This window comes from Hibiscus syriacus, unplaced genomic scaffold (genome assembly GCF_006381635.1).
Source record: "Hibiscus syriacus cultivar Baekdansim isolate YM2019G1 unplaced genomic scaffold, ASM638163v2 tig00110890_pilon, whole genome shotgun sequence".
NCBI classification, from domain to species: Eukaryota; Viridiplantae; Streptophyta; class Magnoliopsida; order Malvales; family Malvaceae; genus Hibiscus; species Hibiscus syriacus.
Window position 1 is genome coordinate 545489 of NW_024062900.1, and position 18334 is coordinate 563822.

The following is an 18334-nucleotide window of genomic DNA, read 5'->3' on the forward strand; positions in this document are numbered from 1 at the left end:
AGCTTCTAACATGTTGACTAGTCTTCCGCCTTCGTCTGTCACCGGTTGAATAACCTGTCGAACAGCTCTGGCTTCTCTGGATGAACCGTGCAAATTTTGTACTGGCCCAAGAAGTCTCGAATGACTACATCTATGGCATTTATCTTTTGTTGAATTTGTTCCCAACGAATACGTCATTGGAGCCCTCAATTGATAGAAACTATGTGAAGTTCATTTGTCTGTTTCTTGAATTCGTCAGTAATTGTCTCCAATTTCAGCTATCGTTTTGCCATTAATGTCTTTGAAGGGACTCCCTAGATCAATAACTTTCATCTTGTCCCTGCAACCTCTGTCATCTAGTTCTTCAAAGATAGACTTTCATTGTGCTTGATGTAGACCTGATTCATTCTGAGTCTTTTATAATGCAGTAAAGTGATATACTCTTCAATTGTGGGCACCACATCTTCTGGATTGAAAGTGACACATAGTCGCCTTATAGACTGTCCTCTGTATTTTCATCTCTTGTATTACAACCCTTTTATCCATTAATGCAGATTATTCATATTTAACAAACACGTTTTTGGTGGATCAACACCTCGTTTTAAATGATGCAAATGATGAAAACAAAATAAAGGAGAACAAAAAATAAAAAAAAGTTAGTGAGGTAAATCGAAACAATAATAAAAATGAAAAATTCTACCCCACATGATATCTACCCTACATGCTTTAATTCCTACCCGGACATGATCTCTATCACGCATGCTAATTTCAAATAAATCCTAACCGCATATTTGTCTAGTTCGCATGCTTTGAATAGAAAATAAAGCAGGAAACAAAACAACCTAGGGTTTGGAATGAGGTCTTGGGATGAGCTCTAATTCCCTATACTCTCCCGATTTAGGTTCTAAAAAAAGGTACTCGAGTTCTCCTTGTTGGTTCCCCTTTGGGCTTACCAGACCCTTAGTCCTAAACCCATCACAGGCTTGTGTGGACTAGGTTAAACTCGAGAGGACACATTCCCTTATGTCTATGCGGTGAATAAATTCACACGAAGACATAAGGTATATGAATCCTGAAGGCTACTTGCTAGGCCTGTGCGGTGAATAAATTCACACGAAGGCGTTGCTTTCACCCCTACTTAAATAGGGTTCGGAGCTCGGGTATAGAGCATGAGATGAAAATTTTGAAAATCTGAAATCATTGAATAAACGTCAGTACAACTATTTACTTGAAAAAAAAATCAAAGATAAATAATTGAATCGAATAAATAAATTTAAATTTACTATTTTCGCATAAAAAAACAATCGAAAAATTAATTCTGGCCTGACTCACTTACATGTCCCCAGTGGAGTCGCCAAGCTGTCAGAACCGTCTTCCGGTTGGGCCCCATAATTGGGCTTCGACTTGAAATAATTGGGTTGGGAGTCGCCACCGACCATTTTAAAACAAATTTAGGTGGGTAGGACACCATCTTACCTGATCTGCGCTTTACCAGAAATGTGTCGGGTTCGGGAGTCGGTTACAGCCAATGAAGGATTAACACCCTTGTAGTGCCCTTTCGGTACCAATTAATTTGTCGGTTGTCTTTAATTGCGAAAATTTAAATTTAAATTAAAATTTAGAACGTTCGATTCAAATTAATTACCTTTGATTGGTTGTAATTATTCTAAAAAAGGTCGAAAATGTTTTTAAAAAATAATTAAATCAAAGAAAAATAAAAAAAAAAAAAAAAATAAATCAATGGCAAAATATAAATAAAAATAAAAGGAAAAAATATTAAATTTAAAAAATAATAAAGGGAAAAAATGAAATATGACAAAAAATAAATATAATAAAAGAAAAAAGAAAAAAGAAACGACAAATAATAAATAAAAAATGGTAACTTTTCAAAGTGGCAAAATGAAAAAATAACAGTAATAATAAATTAAAAACATAATAATAGAAAAAAATGAAAATTTAAGGAACCAAATTGAAACAGATCACAACTAATGGATTAAAATGAAAAGCAAGAAAAAATAAAAGATATAAAACCTTTTCCTGGGGATAAGCCTGTAACCAATTATTAGAAACTAAGACATAATAAAACCTTAAAAATATAAAAGTTTACAGAATTATAAAATTCTACAAGCTTACACAACAAAAATATCAAGCATGGGCATGCCATCATGGAATCAACATTCTTAATTTGCATGACACGAGTGACATATATTACAACAGAGAAATGCAAGATTGCAACACGTGTTATTAAAAATAAATACGTGGAAAGCAGACCAATTCCTACAAATTTAAAAGAGAAAGCAGAGCCGAATAAATGGAACTTTCAATATCAGTCTCATGCTTATAATTTGCTAGCAATGAAATACCATCAAATGCAAATCAGATGGACACCTCCCTTTTCACGAAACGACGACGTTCCTTTGCTGGTGCTCCCTTGAACGATTCGCATGTAAGCTTCTTTCTTCTCTGTTTCGTTACTGGAGATCTGGTTCGTTTTCTAGAATTGGGTTTTCGGGGATAATGAGGAAACCAACCAAGGAATCTGAGCTGAGCACCGAGCTAATCGGACAGAACCTGATAAAATTGATAAGCAATGTGTGTTTCCCCCCATCGTATATATTTTTCGTGTTCTCTCTCTCCCCGTTCGTGTGTGCGTGTTCATCTCTTTATAATACAAGAAAATGCCCTATTTTTAGCATTTGATTCCAAGTGAAACTCGGCTTGTTGGTTGATGAGAGTCTCGCTTGAACTGAAATTCGTTTCTTGGTTTTTTTTGTGTCCCACATGCTCACGATGTTGTGGTTGTTACCGAAGAAAACGGAGGTCGCGCGAGGATCGACGGTTTGACCAAACTGGGATGAAGGCATGCAGCGCTAGGGTTCTAGTCTTACACGTATGGGCTTGTTGGCTAGCCTTCTAGTTGGGTCTGCACACAAAACCGAACCCAAATAGAAGCATTATTATACCAATAATAATATTATACGATTTAAGTAAAAAAATGTATGTTATATAATAAAATGTTTATATTATATAATATACATAACATATTGTAATTGGGTCGGACGAAAATATGTGGCTACAAGATTGAATTTAGATACGCTATTAAATCAATATTTACTCGGACGGTATGTTTCCTAAATTTGTGTTTTGGTTATGAAATTGGATTAGAATGCAACGCAATGGGTTCTCCTCAGCTTCCGTAAGTATGAACAACAATTGATGTAGCTTGGTGTGTATGGGGCATTCATTTTCTGCCTTGTCTAAGTGTGTGTTTCTCAAGTCAATGGAAAGTGGTAAGTAGTTTTACTTGGTCTCATTGGGTTTTTTAAAGTTCCATCCAAATTTCTTTGATTAATTCGAATTTAATTTATGTTTTTTTAAATTATTATTTGACAAAAACACCATATAATTAAGCAAGTGGGATCTCTTACGATAGTAAGTAAACTCAATTGACTGCACTGATGAAAAACAGTATCTCTTCAAACAAGCATTTCATTACGTAAATGAAAACAACTAGACCTTTACTTGAGCTGGGCTATATAATACACGCTTATACTATAATGAAGACAACTAAACATATGCTGAATTGTAAGTAAACACGTGTTCAAACAGCGGTATTAACCATTTTATTACTTCAAAGGCCGAAGACATGCATGCTTCAGTTTTATTTGATAAGGCTTACTGTATTCTTGTTAAAGTCCTGCACCAGAGAAACAGAAAAGATATGACGTAACTGACGTACACAATTGAAGATACAAGTAACTGTCCTAATATGGAAGACACTAACCAACAGGATGGGGATTTTCTAGACGCGATTAGGAGGCAGATAATACATGCCTCCTCCTTCGTATTTCTCGGGTTTCTTTGGCGGCGATGGCGGTGGAACCGAAGGAGGGGACGATGGTGTTGGAAGGGATGGATGATGGTGGTTCCTGGCTACGCTGATCTCGGGGAGAACTGCAAGAGAAATGACGAGAAATAGAGCAAGGTTGGTGATGGCAAGTGAGGATCTCTTTCCCTTTGTGTTTGCCATTATGCAATTGGTTTAAGAATGGGATGGGATCTCCTCAGCTTTGGTAATGCCTATTTATAAGCTCATAAACAGCCAATTGCCATTCATTTCCTGTCTCTTTCCATTGGTTTTTGCAATCGGTGTTTTCTCGGTAATTGTCTATCGTTTTGTGAAATTCCATCCATTTTCGTGGTGGGCTTGACTTTGATCTTACTCCCACTTGACCGTTATTCACTAAATTCTACATTTTTTAGTTGGGTCCTTGTGAATTGTGATTATGTGAAACTCGCTTTGGTGCTTGACTTTGACTTAATATATAATATTATGTCCTAAAACAAAAATAAGTGCTTAAACTATATCTAAAGTTATCTTTTGGTTCCTAAAGATTTTTTTTTGTTAAAAATAGGTGACTAATGTTTTTTACGATATACTTTTTTTTTAACAATGACAACTGCATTTTATTAATAATGGAAGAAATCAAAATTACAATGTATCAAAATATAGAAAGAAATTTGGAGACAATAATAGCCAAAATACTCATACAAAAGAAACAATTAAAACTAAAGATACTAAAAAAAATAAAACATTCCAATAAGAATGACGACCAACATCAAAACCCAATAATTTTAATAAAAACTCATTGCATCTGTCGAATGAGACCTTGACGAAGTGATAAAAGAGTGGAGAGCGAACCAAATAATCTGGCAGGCTGGTTTGCTACACAATCTGATTATATCAACAAACAACCTTTTACAAAAAGAGAGAATCTGACTATACGTGATCATTAACTAACCAATCAAAAAATAAATGTCGTGATGATTTTTGTGCGAGAACCAAAACGACATGAGGATGTGCCACAAGAGCTGAGAAAAATCATGGCACAAAAACAGAGAATCTTATTCAAAATTAAAAAGAGTCCAACAAAAAAATTAAAAAAATTAAAGACAATATAAAAAAATAAGAAAACTAATAGTCACTGGCAGTCGACAACCAACATTAAGATTAATGTCTCCGCCAGCTAAACAAAAATCAAAGAAAAAAAAGAAGACGACACAAAAATAAAAGAAAACTAGGTTGAAAGAAAGGATAGGCGGCTAGGGTTTTTTTTCGTTGTACTTTTAGAAGAATATCATTAAAAAACCATTTAGTAAAACGTGTCACTTTTATATTTTTTGATTTTTTAAAAATAAAATATTATTTATAAATATATATATTTTTTAAAAAATCTGAATGTGACACGTCACTTAACAATTTTTTAATGGTAGTCACCTAAAAGTATAACAGAGAAAACATTAGGCACCTCTTTTTAACCAAAAAATTCTTTAGGCACCAAAAATCAATTTTGAGTATAGCTTAGACATTTATTTTTATATTAAGCTTATAATAAATATATTAAAATTATTTTGTTTAATATTTTTAATACAAATTACAAACTTAAATATTAAAAATTTCAGTATTACATTTAATTTTGACTTAAACTAAAAAAACACCTAAACCATGTAATTTTTTTCTTTAGTTACCTAAATTATTTTTGGCCAAACTAGATATTTAAGCTATTATATGAAACCATTTTAAGTATTTCAACTATTTTTTAGTAAAAAAGTCCCTAATGTAACACCCTAGACTAGTACGACACACATCGACTGATTTAAGGTGCTACACAGAACCATCGAAGTGGCCGACCAACTTTTTCTTACTTCCTTTAATTATAAAACAATTATAAAATAAACTGAATAATAAATAAAATCTTTACACTGAGGAGCTCCAAATTAAAATATTTACACTTTGCAAAAACAATACATACAACTTTATTGAAACTATGGCTCAATTGGACAATAATTTACAAATATATATGCCCTTTCAAAAAATGTTGAGACGTACTCTGAACCTTTACTGGTCTGAATTGGGTTTTATTCTATTTATTGCTCCTCACCTGTTGGATCTACTGACCTACCCACTGAAACAATCTAAAGGCTAAGCTAAATAGCTCAGTGACACATTAATAGCTAAAACATACTAAGTGCATATCACTGAAAGTCTAGCTATCAAGTCTACTAATCTGATATGCTTAGTGAATATTCTTGCGATATTCACTCTCTACGCTATTGTAGACATAATGGTGTGGCTAAGGGATTACTGCATCTCGGAGCTCACATACCCCTCTAGTATATTGAGATATGACCCCCGGAATTCTGCATTGGACATTATACCCTTGACTAACCCACTCCTTGCGAGTGCCAGGCCTCTGCCTTAGTTAGTCGGTTTTAAGGGCCTTGTGCCCTACCTAAGGATATATATGGACTGCATCTACAATTTCGACCCCACTAGTTTTTCTAAAGGAACTCGGGTGTCTGAATTGTTTCCCGAGCATCAAACAAGGCTAGTCTTATTTGTTCCTAATTATTTGGTTTCTACGTTTGATTTAAACTTTAATATTGTTCCACTTGTAGTTTTATTTGATGATATAATGAAGTGTTGGAGTACCTCGTGTCTAAATCCCTAAAAAACTGACTTTTTTCCCCAAAATAGACTGAAAGTATCAATACTAGCCAAGAGTATCGATACTCTTATAGAAGTTTCGATACTTTATATAAGTACCGATACTTTTAAACATTTTGTTATGCCTAGTTTTTATATTTTCTGGGAGTTTCGAAACTATGACCCAAAGTTTCGATACTCTTGAAAGAGTTTCGATACTCTTGCCCAAAAAACACAATTTTACCTAGAAACAAAGAACAAGTATCAATACTAACCCTATAATGTCAATACTCTACCTGCAGAAGTCATAAAACAAGCACAAAAAACTCTATTTTTCAATCCAAAAACCCTAGTGAGGTCCCCAAACATTATTTAAAGTCTTATGTGATATTAAAGGAGCATAAATAAGGCTTTGAAACATGCTGAAAATATTAAACATAAAATCTACCATGGAAAGCTACTAAACATGCTTTATCTTAACTTTCTAGTTAAAACTCCTTTCTAATGATTCTTCAACTAGTATGGAAAAGATAATAATGTGTTACCTGAATTCTTTGGATTCTAGAACACTTCTTGAATCAACTAGGGATCCACTATTCCTTTTCCCTTGGCTTGAACTCTCTCTTCAACCTCTTTAATTAATCAAGGTATAAAAATGGACTACTTACTTAACTAGGTATTGGATAAAGCTTTGATACACTCCCTACAACTCAAACACTCTCCTAAAAATGACTTAAAACACTTGATTTCTAAAAACCCATTTTTGAAAAACTAAGCCAAACCTTGAACTTAAGGGCTCTAATGGAAGCTTAGAAAATGAAGAATAGATTTTTTTACCTTGATTGCTTCAATCTAGGCTTAGGTTTCCTTAGAGTTTGATCTTTATTAGGGAGAAGGAAAGAAGAAAAAGAATCTGGAGAAGAAGAAAATGAAGAGATATTTTGGAGAATGACTCACTTGAGATACTATGGGAGATGGGGGGTTTAACCTTTAAAAACAAGATATGGGTAAACTACACTTTTAGTCATTTTCCTTTATAACTTAAATTAAAAACATCACTTTCCTTGACCTTTGGGTCAACCTTAAGCCCAATACCCTCTCTAAATGGTCCAAACTATCTTAGGAGGTCTAATGGGCTCTACTGACGGGTTTCAGGTTGACCGAAACTACTAACTCGGGTTCCGGGGCATTACAACTAAATTATATTCCCTCTGTCCCATAAAAAATGTCTCTTATTGGTTTTTTAAAAGTCAAATTTTTTAAACTTTGACCATTATTATTTTAAATAATTTAAATAATTAAATTTTATAAAATATATATTTAAAATCTACTTGATTGAAGGTTTTTAAAATATATTTTTATCAATAATAAATTTGAAAAATAACTAATCAATGCTTAAAAAATTGAAAAAACAAGATCAATAATGAACATATTTTATGGGACAGAGGGAGTATTGTTTTCGCTTTAACCCACTAAAATATTTTTTGGTCAAAACAAGTACCTAATTTTATATGACGTGTCAATATCTTATTGGTCGAAAAATAATTTTCTAATTGAAAATATATTAGGACTTAAATTAATTAAATATAATAGTTTAAATACCTAGTTTGACATAAAAAAGTAGATTAGATAACTAAAACAAAAAATAACATAATTTAGTTACTTATTTTTACTTAAACCTTTAATATTAAAACATATTTAATATTTTATTTAAAATCAAGTGCAAAACATAGATAATTAATTTGACAAATGTAAAATTTAAAGGGAAATATAATTAAATATATATATATATATATATATATATATATATATACATCAATTGATTACTTAATCTAATAACATTAGATATTAGGCGCATGAACTAAGCTACCTTCATGGTTAAAAAAGTGATTATTACCTCCATAAATCTCATCTCAAGTTTGAGCACCAGTGACTGTAAGACAATTAAACTTTCATTATCAAATGATTAAAAATATTTAGAACGGATACTACCACATGTAATCACATTAGATTAATAAAAAAATTATTAGTTCCTTTAAATAAGATTCAAATTTTGAATTTTAATATTAGAGGATTGTCCCCACAACAAGTCTCAACAAGCCTACAATTTCAACATCATCACAAAGAAAGGAATGGGATTTAGATTTTACTTCGTGTCCTCAAAAATTCCTTTGAAAAATAGACCAAAGGACCAAGTTCCATTTCCTACTTCAAACCAAAGCAGCAGCAGCACAAAGAAGCTAAGCATTCAATCCCAAGTGATGCCACATCCCGATAGCCACACCACAAACATTGATTGCAAAGGAAACAACAAAAAGCGATATTAACTTGAGACAATTTGATCACAAAAACGAAAGGGGGTCATCTCTATCGCCACCTCATTCCTCGTCCCCGGCCAGGGAAACCACCTCCACGCCCTCTACCACCCATGGCACTTGCAGCAGCCTCTCCTTGTGCACTCTCCGACTGCAAAATTGAACACACGAACGCAATTAAGGAGCTTTACAGCACATCAAATGCATGAGAACACATCAAAGCACATAATGTAGGTCATACTGCTAAAGTAGGTAGATAGGTTAACTAAGGTAGAATTCATGGCGTCAATTTTCAGTTTCCTAGACGCCATTTTCATTAAGAACATTTTCAGATGATCAAAAAAAGAAATAGATAAGTAAAAAAAAAAACTCTCACTTGCACTTTCTACTCTATTTTTGAGCAGAAAACAACCAGATACTTCAGAACCAAAAAATTAAATGTATATTCATCTATGTTTGATTATCATGAAATTTCTCGTTGTGTCTACTAAGAGTATAAGCACGCCAAACTACTTGAAGGATCATCAACCACAAATGGGTCTTGATAACAAAATCTAACGCCAAGGATGAGCTTCAATAACACATTGATATTTCCCGAAAAGCTATTTTTGTCTAGCATTACACCTTGACAACAATGATTATGAATATCATAGACACACCAAACTCTGAAATTTTGGAGCATTTGCATACAAAAATCATTGAGCAATATAGAGATACAAGGTTAACACAGACAAGCAAACGACAAACCACGGAAAAAAAAGCATGCATGTACTTCTAGACAGGGAGCAATGCATTACCTTGGGATTCTTAACAGTCTCGTCTACACTTAGAATAAGACATGCAGCCTCAGTTGCAGCATTGATGGCATTGACCTGTCAACAAACATTTTAGATGTCAGAGGTACAATTTTGTGAAGTTAAGATTAACACGGAACTAAAATGTACAGAATTAAATAATTTGATCAAGCCACCTTTACAAGTGATGGCTCCCACACAAAGTTTGCAAATGAATCTGCTATTCCACCAGTGTTGATGTCCACTCCATCAGGTGCACCCTCACCTGCCCAGAACCTCAAACTATTAAAGGAGAATCTTTCACCGATAACAATACCAGAAAATGATTAAAAGAGATTTAGGAAAAAATATTGAAAAGAATAAAACCAGATGGAAGCACATACTTCTGCCTTAATTTGTTCAACACATCAGTGGCATCAGAACCAGCATCGTCACAAAGCTGTCTAGGGATAACCTGAAGATGACAAGAGATATCAGGATGTCAAATATCTGCCCCATAGTTTAATGCAAAAATTTCATCTTGATAAAGGGCAATGTTACATCCTACCTTCCCAAATATATTGTTCTCACGATAAAAGTTGTTTTCATACATTCATGGGAACAGTGTTAAAAAGGGCGCAAGGCACACTAATGCGATAAGGGTTTCAAAGGCGCAAAGTGCAAGGTGCGCGCCTTATTGAAGTGAGGCGCACTTTTTAAAAAATAAAAGATATACAAATTTTTTCCAATTGTATAATCAAACAAAAAGAACAGTTCATGCAATATAAATACCAAAGAGTATTCATTATCAACATTTTATGTCTTTAACATCACAATTCCACATAAGAAACAACAACAACAAAACCTTATTCCCATATGTAATGGGGTAAGGGGAGGTAGGATAATAGGCTGCCCCCAACGCCATGTTGAGAGCATCTTCCGTGGAAGACCTCCGACAGTCAGAAAATTAAAAATAAAGATAAAGTGCAATGCATGTATAAATAAATAAATAAATAAATAAATACATAGTTGAACAGTCTTCATATGCACTCTTCATATGCAATTCCACAAAGAAACTAAAACAATAAATAAAAGTTTAATAATGAGTTGACATCAACTTCTTACTTGTCTCCTTCCTCTCCCTCCACCTCGCACCTCTCACTAAACGTGTCTTCCTCCTTGTTAACACCACCTACACCCTAAACCCCACTTCCATCCACCCTAATCCTCCGTTCTCGTATTTCTAAATTGTGTTTCCAAGCTTTTTCTATCTTTTTCATGGATTCAAATTTCACCATGTGCTAAACGTGTTGCTCAAGAACCCATCACTATACAACAAAACTCACTGAAACCTATCTTTTCCTCCCCCGATTCTCAATTCGTGCATGTATGCCTCTCTCTCATTTTGTATGCTCAGTCGGTTGTCTTTTCTAACACCAAAAATGGCCTCTATTCATCCCCCTTTGTTTCTCTCTTTCAAGCTTCAAGACAAACAGTAATTATACCATATTTTCATACGTCTCCCATGAAACTCTCTTTTCTAATCACCCCACCATGTTTTACTCTTTTCTTCATTGACATTTCATTTTTATTTCTTTTTTGTTGTTAATATATAAGTTAGTATGTAAAACATAATAAAAAAGACAAAAAAAAAGAATTTGAAAAGGCGGCGCCTAAGGCGCACTAGGAACTGAGCTTCATTGAAATCGCCTCGCCTAGACCTAATTAGGCGCTTCACCCTCGCCTCGCCTTGCCTTAGCACCTAGGCGCACCTTTTTAAACACTGAATTGAAGTCATACAATGGAAGCATTATACAATGGTCTCCTAATAAAAGCATACACAAGCAAGGACAATAAACTGTATATATAAAATCTTCCAACAAATATATCAAATACACTTTTCTGTTAATAATTTGCATGACAGGCTACCTTTGACAAGAAAATAAATTCAGATTTGCGTGTCTGTATTCAAGAAAAATATACTGACAATTCAAAAGGTTCAGCAAATCAAGAAGTGAGACTTTAGCATAAAATCAATGTAATGGCATGTCTACATGTGCATATGCATCTCAGGTAATGACTTATTTCATATAAAGAAATAAAAAAACAACTTTTTCCTTTTCGGTATGGAAGAGTCCAAAGCCTAGAAGAAATCTAGGGAAGTGAAATTCACAAGTTCCAAGGACCAAAACCCAGCCTTGCAAGAATCTATCTCCCAAGGAAGATGGGTGACGATTTGGGCTAAGCCGAGAAGATAAAAGAAAGGGCAGAAACACCTAGCTCAAGTGCATTTGCATAAGAGTTGATAAAAAGTTGAGATTTCCCAGCTATTGTGCGTGCATGCTGCCTCAAGTATCGACTTATCTCCATCTGCCAGCAACGGCAAGTTTCACATATGGAGAACAAATATTGTCTTCGAATATGCTTTAAAGTTCACTAGTTATTATAAATACATACATCTATTGCACCAACTCCAGCAACTACAGTAGAGTTCTTCAAAGCTCTTCTAACAATCATAATTGCATCATGTAAACTCCTCTCAGCTTCTTCAATGAACTGAAAATAATAATGCATAAAATATCTACCATCAGCATGAAAAAGTAATACATGTTAATAAACATCACTAGTAAAAATATGAAAAACCTGATCAGCTCCACCACGAAGAACTATGGTAGCTGTCCGTCCTGATGGGCAACCGCTGAAAATATTAAATCTTTCGTTTCCAACCACCTTTTCCTCAAAAAAAATCCACATGTTCCTAGACCTTTAAAACAACAAAGAAGAAAATTAAATTCAAAAGGTTCAATAAGAACTGACAAGCTGGAAAGGTTACACTTTTTGTGTGTGTGTGTTTTGGGGGGGCGGTGTAGCAACATTTCCATAAGTATATAAAAACCTCGCCAATTATGTTGTTAACATATGTTTGTACGGTTCCACCAGTTACCGCAGCCACCCGGTGAAGATCTTCCTCAGCTACACTGCCCACAAACATTCAGGTTAATAAAACTTGGGAATTAAAAAAGTCATAGTTATTCACAAACGTCACTCCTCAAAGTTCCATGCAAAAGCAGAACTATCAATGGAGAGAACATTGGAGCTGGAAAGAAATAAGTATATGTTGGAATTATGAAGTGTCAAATAAAAGCGTGCATATGGCAACATATCCCTTTTACAAGGCACAATGAAAGAACTCATACAAGCAGGTAACAAAGTAACCAGAGAGAAGGCCATAGGTCTTTCATAGTCACCAGATAAAACTTATTTTCACATACCAAATATGTATTAACTCAATTCAGTTGGAACATAACCCTAAAAAGAAAATGCTTTATAAAGATTATGTTAGTTATGAATAGTTAAAAAGACATGTTTAAAGAAATACAAATGTGGTGATTACGATCAAGGCAAAATCTCACCTGTGTTGCTAAATCACCAATAGCCAACCTTGAAAGAACAACTTTTGCACCACTCTTCACACATTTATCCAACTTGTCATATATGATATTCCATTCCGCATCAACAATTGATTGATACTGTGATGGATCGGAAAGTCTGTAGCATATATAACAAAAGGTAGATTCAATACCGACATGAAAATATAATTCAAATAAATGATAGTAAAAACAACTACCTTATCTCAGCATTTTCTTTCTCAGATTTCAGTTCCAACTCAATGTTTAACAGATGTATTTTGGGATTCAAAAACTTCTTTGGCTGCCGTTCAAAACCAGCATATGAAAATGTCTTTTTAACGCAACACCATTAACCAAAAAGGAATCCCTAATTTACTAAAGGTACATTGCAACATTGACACTTACACGAAGCTCAATCACTAATGGACAAGAATCTAAACATAAAGAGCAGCCAAGTGCTACACACAGTTAGAAGTACGATAGTTTGATATAAGACACATTAGATACAAAATATCATTTCCCATAACAGGGCATCATTTCAAAAGACCCAAGTATAAATATCAGGAAAAAAAAAGGCAAAAAGGGTCGACAATAAGGCCTGAAACAGAAGGTTACCTTCTTAATTCCAATCATATTTAACCTATCTTCATTTCCAATTGCAATAACAGCATCCACAACCATTGGTGCAAAGAACTTTTTTCAACCAATGAGTTTTGAAAAAAGTGTTGTTGCAGCACATTTAGCTAATAAGTTTTTCTTCTCTTCTAGACTCTTCCCCTCTATACTAAAAGCTAGTTCTTTAATCTTCTCAATTGCCTGTCCGTTAGGTAAAACAATCAAAACTATTTCCACATCCAAACCATGAAGGTGGTTTAAAACACAAACTCACCAAATTGCAAGCAGTTCGATAACTGCGAATTAGATTTTGGGGGTGGACTCCATCCTCAACAAAAGGCTTGGCCTCTTTTAAAAATTCTCCAGCTAGCAGTACAACGGTTGTAGTACCATCACCAACCTGCAAGACACAAGAACAATGCTACTTAAATCAAATAAGTAGCACGAAAAATAGTGGATCTCAATAGCATCAATACCTTTAAGAAGATTCATGATGCTGAACAAAAACCAACTCAAAATGGAACTATCAGCTTAGTAATGAAAACTCAATGTTCAAGCGAGTATTTAAACTACAATTGAACTAAAACTGGAGAAAACAATTCGGAATCTACAAAATAAAAAAAAAAAAGTAAAAATAAGGGAATAGTGAGTGACCTCGGAGTCTTGAGACTTGGCGATATCGACGAGGACATTGGCGGCAGGATGGACAATATCCAGAAGCTTCATGATGGTGGCACCATCGTTGGAAACGGTGACATTTCCTTTGTCATCGTGGATGAGCTTGTCCATGCCCCTGGGACCCAGAGTCGTTCTAACTATATCTGCAACTGCCGTGCAAGCGTTTATGTTGCTGACTAGCTGCGCCATCCCCTGGGAAGTGTCCGTCCCTTCTTTCAAAAGAATCATTTGAGGTAGCTGAAATGAAAAGAAAAAGAAAGATTGAGAAGCATTTCAAAAAGAAATTCAATACACTAAGAAAAATGAGTGAAGGCAAGTGAAATTACTAGCATGGGTGTCATTACTGCTAAGGTTTTTCTTGTTTTAGAATGAAGAGGAGCAAATCGAGAGAGGGAAGGAGAGAGGAGTGTGTTGTTCTTCCTTAAGCTTAGGGGTTTAAGTTTTTAACTCTTTCCGAAGCCTAATGGGGTTAAATGAAAGAATATGTTTTGGTTCCGGTTAAAATTGTGCTCTTCCAATTTATGACCCAACTTCGATCACTTCGGCTGCAACAAGTTGCGGCAGCACATCACACAGTTTCTTTGTAGTAATCAAATTTTCAAATTTTATTTCTGAAAAAGAATAAATCCCAGTTTTTTCCATGTCAATCTCCACTTCTTTTCTACCCTTCATCTCATCTGGTCCAATCTTTTAATGTTCATCGTCATTTTCAAGTCGTACTCCTGTAAAAACCCATCACCAAGATAGCTTAATTATGTGTCAGCAGCGCTCACTTAACCTGTTGGTTATCATCATTTCGGCTTCTTCCCCCCAGACCCCATGAACTCGAGGTATGTCTTATCGTTTCATCTTTTGTTTTTGTCTTTTGGATTCTCTGGAGCAGTAGGAGTCTGTCCTGGCCTTTGAGTTTTTTTGCTCAGTGTGGGTATTGTATTGTTAGAATTTGATGAAATATTATGCGTTAAGTGCTTATGCTGGTAATTCTATTATAGTTCTGATAACAAGTGGGCATTGATGACGAAGAAAAAGTAGAAATTCCAAAATTCTCCTACTTCTATATCTTTCAATTTTTTGTTAATCCTTTTTCAGTTGCAGAGTCTCTAAAAAAAAGTTATTGTGACTAATCTAAAAGTGATATAGAATTGTTGGTTGATAACTCTCCAAAATAGTTATCTTTAGGATCTTTTTATTTAAATTAAGCTTGAACTCCATCATTATTAGAATCATATTAGGTTTATTTTATAATATTTTATATCATTTGCATTATGGGATTAATTGATAGAACTTTAGCTACTTTTGTTGTTTTTATGTTGAATATGGTACGCTTATGATGTGGCAATGCTCTATGTTATAGTGATGCTGTGAAGCAATGCTACGTCGAATTGTTGTGTAAAATTGGCACCAACTGCTGAGTCATCAGGCAGTTATGAAAATTTTTGGAATTGGGACAGTTGTCAACGCAACTGTCAATTGGCTAAAATATATTAATATTTGTGGACTATTCCTATAGGTTTAAGTATTAACTATTTCAACCTATAAAAGGAGGATGAAGTCATACTTTTCATAATCCTTCTTCTTTACCGATGCTATGAAAATACTATAACAATTACGCAGTGCACGTGTCATAAATCAAGTATTAAAGTGAAAACTATGAAAGTTTTAGATGTCTAACCCACAAAGAGCAAGTAATTACAACTTAGAATTGTTCGTCTCAAATAGAAAAAAAAAATAAGGTTGAAGTAAGATAGTAACTAGAATACAACAAAAGTGATAAAGCATAATGGTAGATGGCAGGAAATGCAGTAGCAATCAGGAGAGCAAACAGACCACTGAACCAGTAAATGTTGTTGTCATTTGACCGTTGACAATATGATTATGCTATGGAAATACAATTATGCATCATGCAATGGTTAACACTTTAATATCTTTTCAGAAATTAAACACTTAATCAATGGAAATTAATTTTCACCAACTTCATTAATCAAGTAGTTAATAAAGCATATATAACCGGCAACATAAATATCTATATACTAGCTTACTTTCATAAACACTGATGTTGTACATAAGTAGTATGCAACATCAATATTTTTCATCTCTAAAATTCATCAAAATCACAAACATAGTAATATTTTCATTTTTAAAAATATTGCATAAAGTCCCAGCACATAAAAATATTTTTTCAAGCAAAAATCATTAAGTGAACATTTCATCAAACACCTTATGTTCAAATCCAAACAACACCATAGAAATTAAAACATTCAAACTAAACAAAGTTCTTCCCTCTTTCAAGTAAATGAACTAAAGAAAGCTTGAATCCCAAATAGTCATCGCTACTACGTCGACGTTGCTGTTACATTCCTCGTTGGATTCAAACCTCCATGGCTGGTGGAGATGAAAAAAAGTTCAAGAAGAAGTCTTATAAGTGTGAAGGGAGACCCTATTTATAAGCCCAACAAGTCAAAGCATCATCCAATATGAAAAATATGATTTTTTTCTATATTTTTCAGCCATTTTACAATTGTATTGGGTAACTATTTGAATCTAAAAAAATTCTATAATTGTTTACTGAATCATCAGTTGCTACTACATCAACACGGCATCATCACATCATAGTATCTCCTACAGCTTCAAGTAATGCCACAACATCAATGTACCAGTTTACAGCATAAACATTAAAATCAAGCCAACTTCCACCAACTCACTCCCATGATGCAAATGATGAAAAATATATAAAAAATGATCCTAATATGGCCCTAATAATGCTAAAGTTCAAGCCTAGCCTAGGTATAAAAATATTAAAAAAAAACTTTTTTGGAGAGTTATCATTTACCAATTAGTTTTCTTCCACAAGTTTCTATCATCCAAGTTGTTGAGTTAATCGATCGATGGAATTGGCCAATAGGGGGTGAATTGGCAATTAAAATTTTGGTGGAAGCTTTTGCAGAAAATTGAAAAGATTTATACAGCGATGTAGAGTGGTTCAAATTTCTCAACCAAAGTCTACGTCCACTACCTTAGCTATCCACACTAAGGAATTTCCAACAAATTCACTAATTTGTTCTTTCTTTTGAGGTCAAAGAGATAACTTTACAACTCCCTCAAGAATATACCCCAATTCTTGAGAACACTCTTTCTCAAAGAGAATATTACAAATTTGCAAACTTACAAGGAAATCCTCACAGGGTAGATTGTTTGCACAATTTTAGAACAAAGAAAAGAACACTAAAAAATGAATACAATTGAGTACAAGTAGTGTTCTTGAAAGCAAAATGAATATTGAATGAAAAATAGGCTTGAAATGCTCTAACTTGAGGTTTGATGCTTTCTCTTTGATTCTCTCTTGATTCTTGTTTCTTGTGTATTCTTGTTGTTGATCAATGGCTTCTAAGCTTGTTTAAATACACCTTCAAATGATTATGAACGTTGGGGATGATTAGTGGAGTCAATAGAGCCGTTTAAGTGTGAAAACAATTAATTAAATCAGTTGGGAGCGTCAGTGCATCGATGCATACCCAAGGTGCATCGGTGCATCAAGTTAGAATTCAAATATTTTTACCGTTGGACCCTTAGTGCATCGGTGCACTAAGAGTGCATCGATGCATCAAGTGCATTCGATGTTTCAAAATAGCCAGAGTGCATCGATGCATGGCTGGTGCATCGATGCATCAAATGCATTCGATGTTTCATAAAATCCTCAGTGCATCGATGCATGGTATGTGCATCAATGGATGAAATGCATTCAATGTTCAATTTATTTCATGGTGCATCGATGCATGAATTGGTGCATCGGTGCATCACTATGAAAAATTGATTTTAGGCTTGATTATGGTTCAAAATACTTTGTGAAAATTGTTTTAAAAATATATTAAGTATAAAACACAATTTTACACTTTTAGTAAGGTTTGAAATTGATCTTGAAAGACTTGGAGTGATAATTTGATATTCGATTAATTAAATCGAATACTATTAGAAAATCATTTGTAAAATCTTAAAATTCATTTAAACTTAATTTGTTATATCGAAACATCAAAATGTTTTAAACAATCTCCCCCTTTTTGATATAACAGAACATTTGTG

General features: G+C 34.0%; 1 pseudogene; it reads right to left on the minus strand.

Annotated features, from left to right (window-relative positions):
- Positions 1–8591: 8591 nt before the first annotated feature.
- On the minus strand, positions 8592–14598 carry LOC120144908 (annotated as a pseudogene).
- Positions 14599–18334: the final 3736 nt, after the last annotated feature.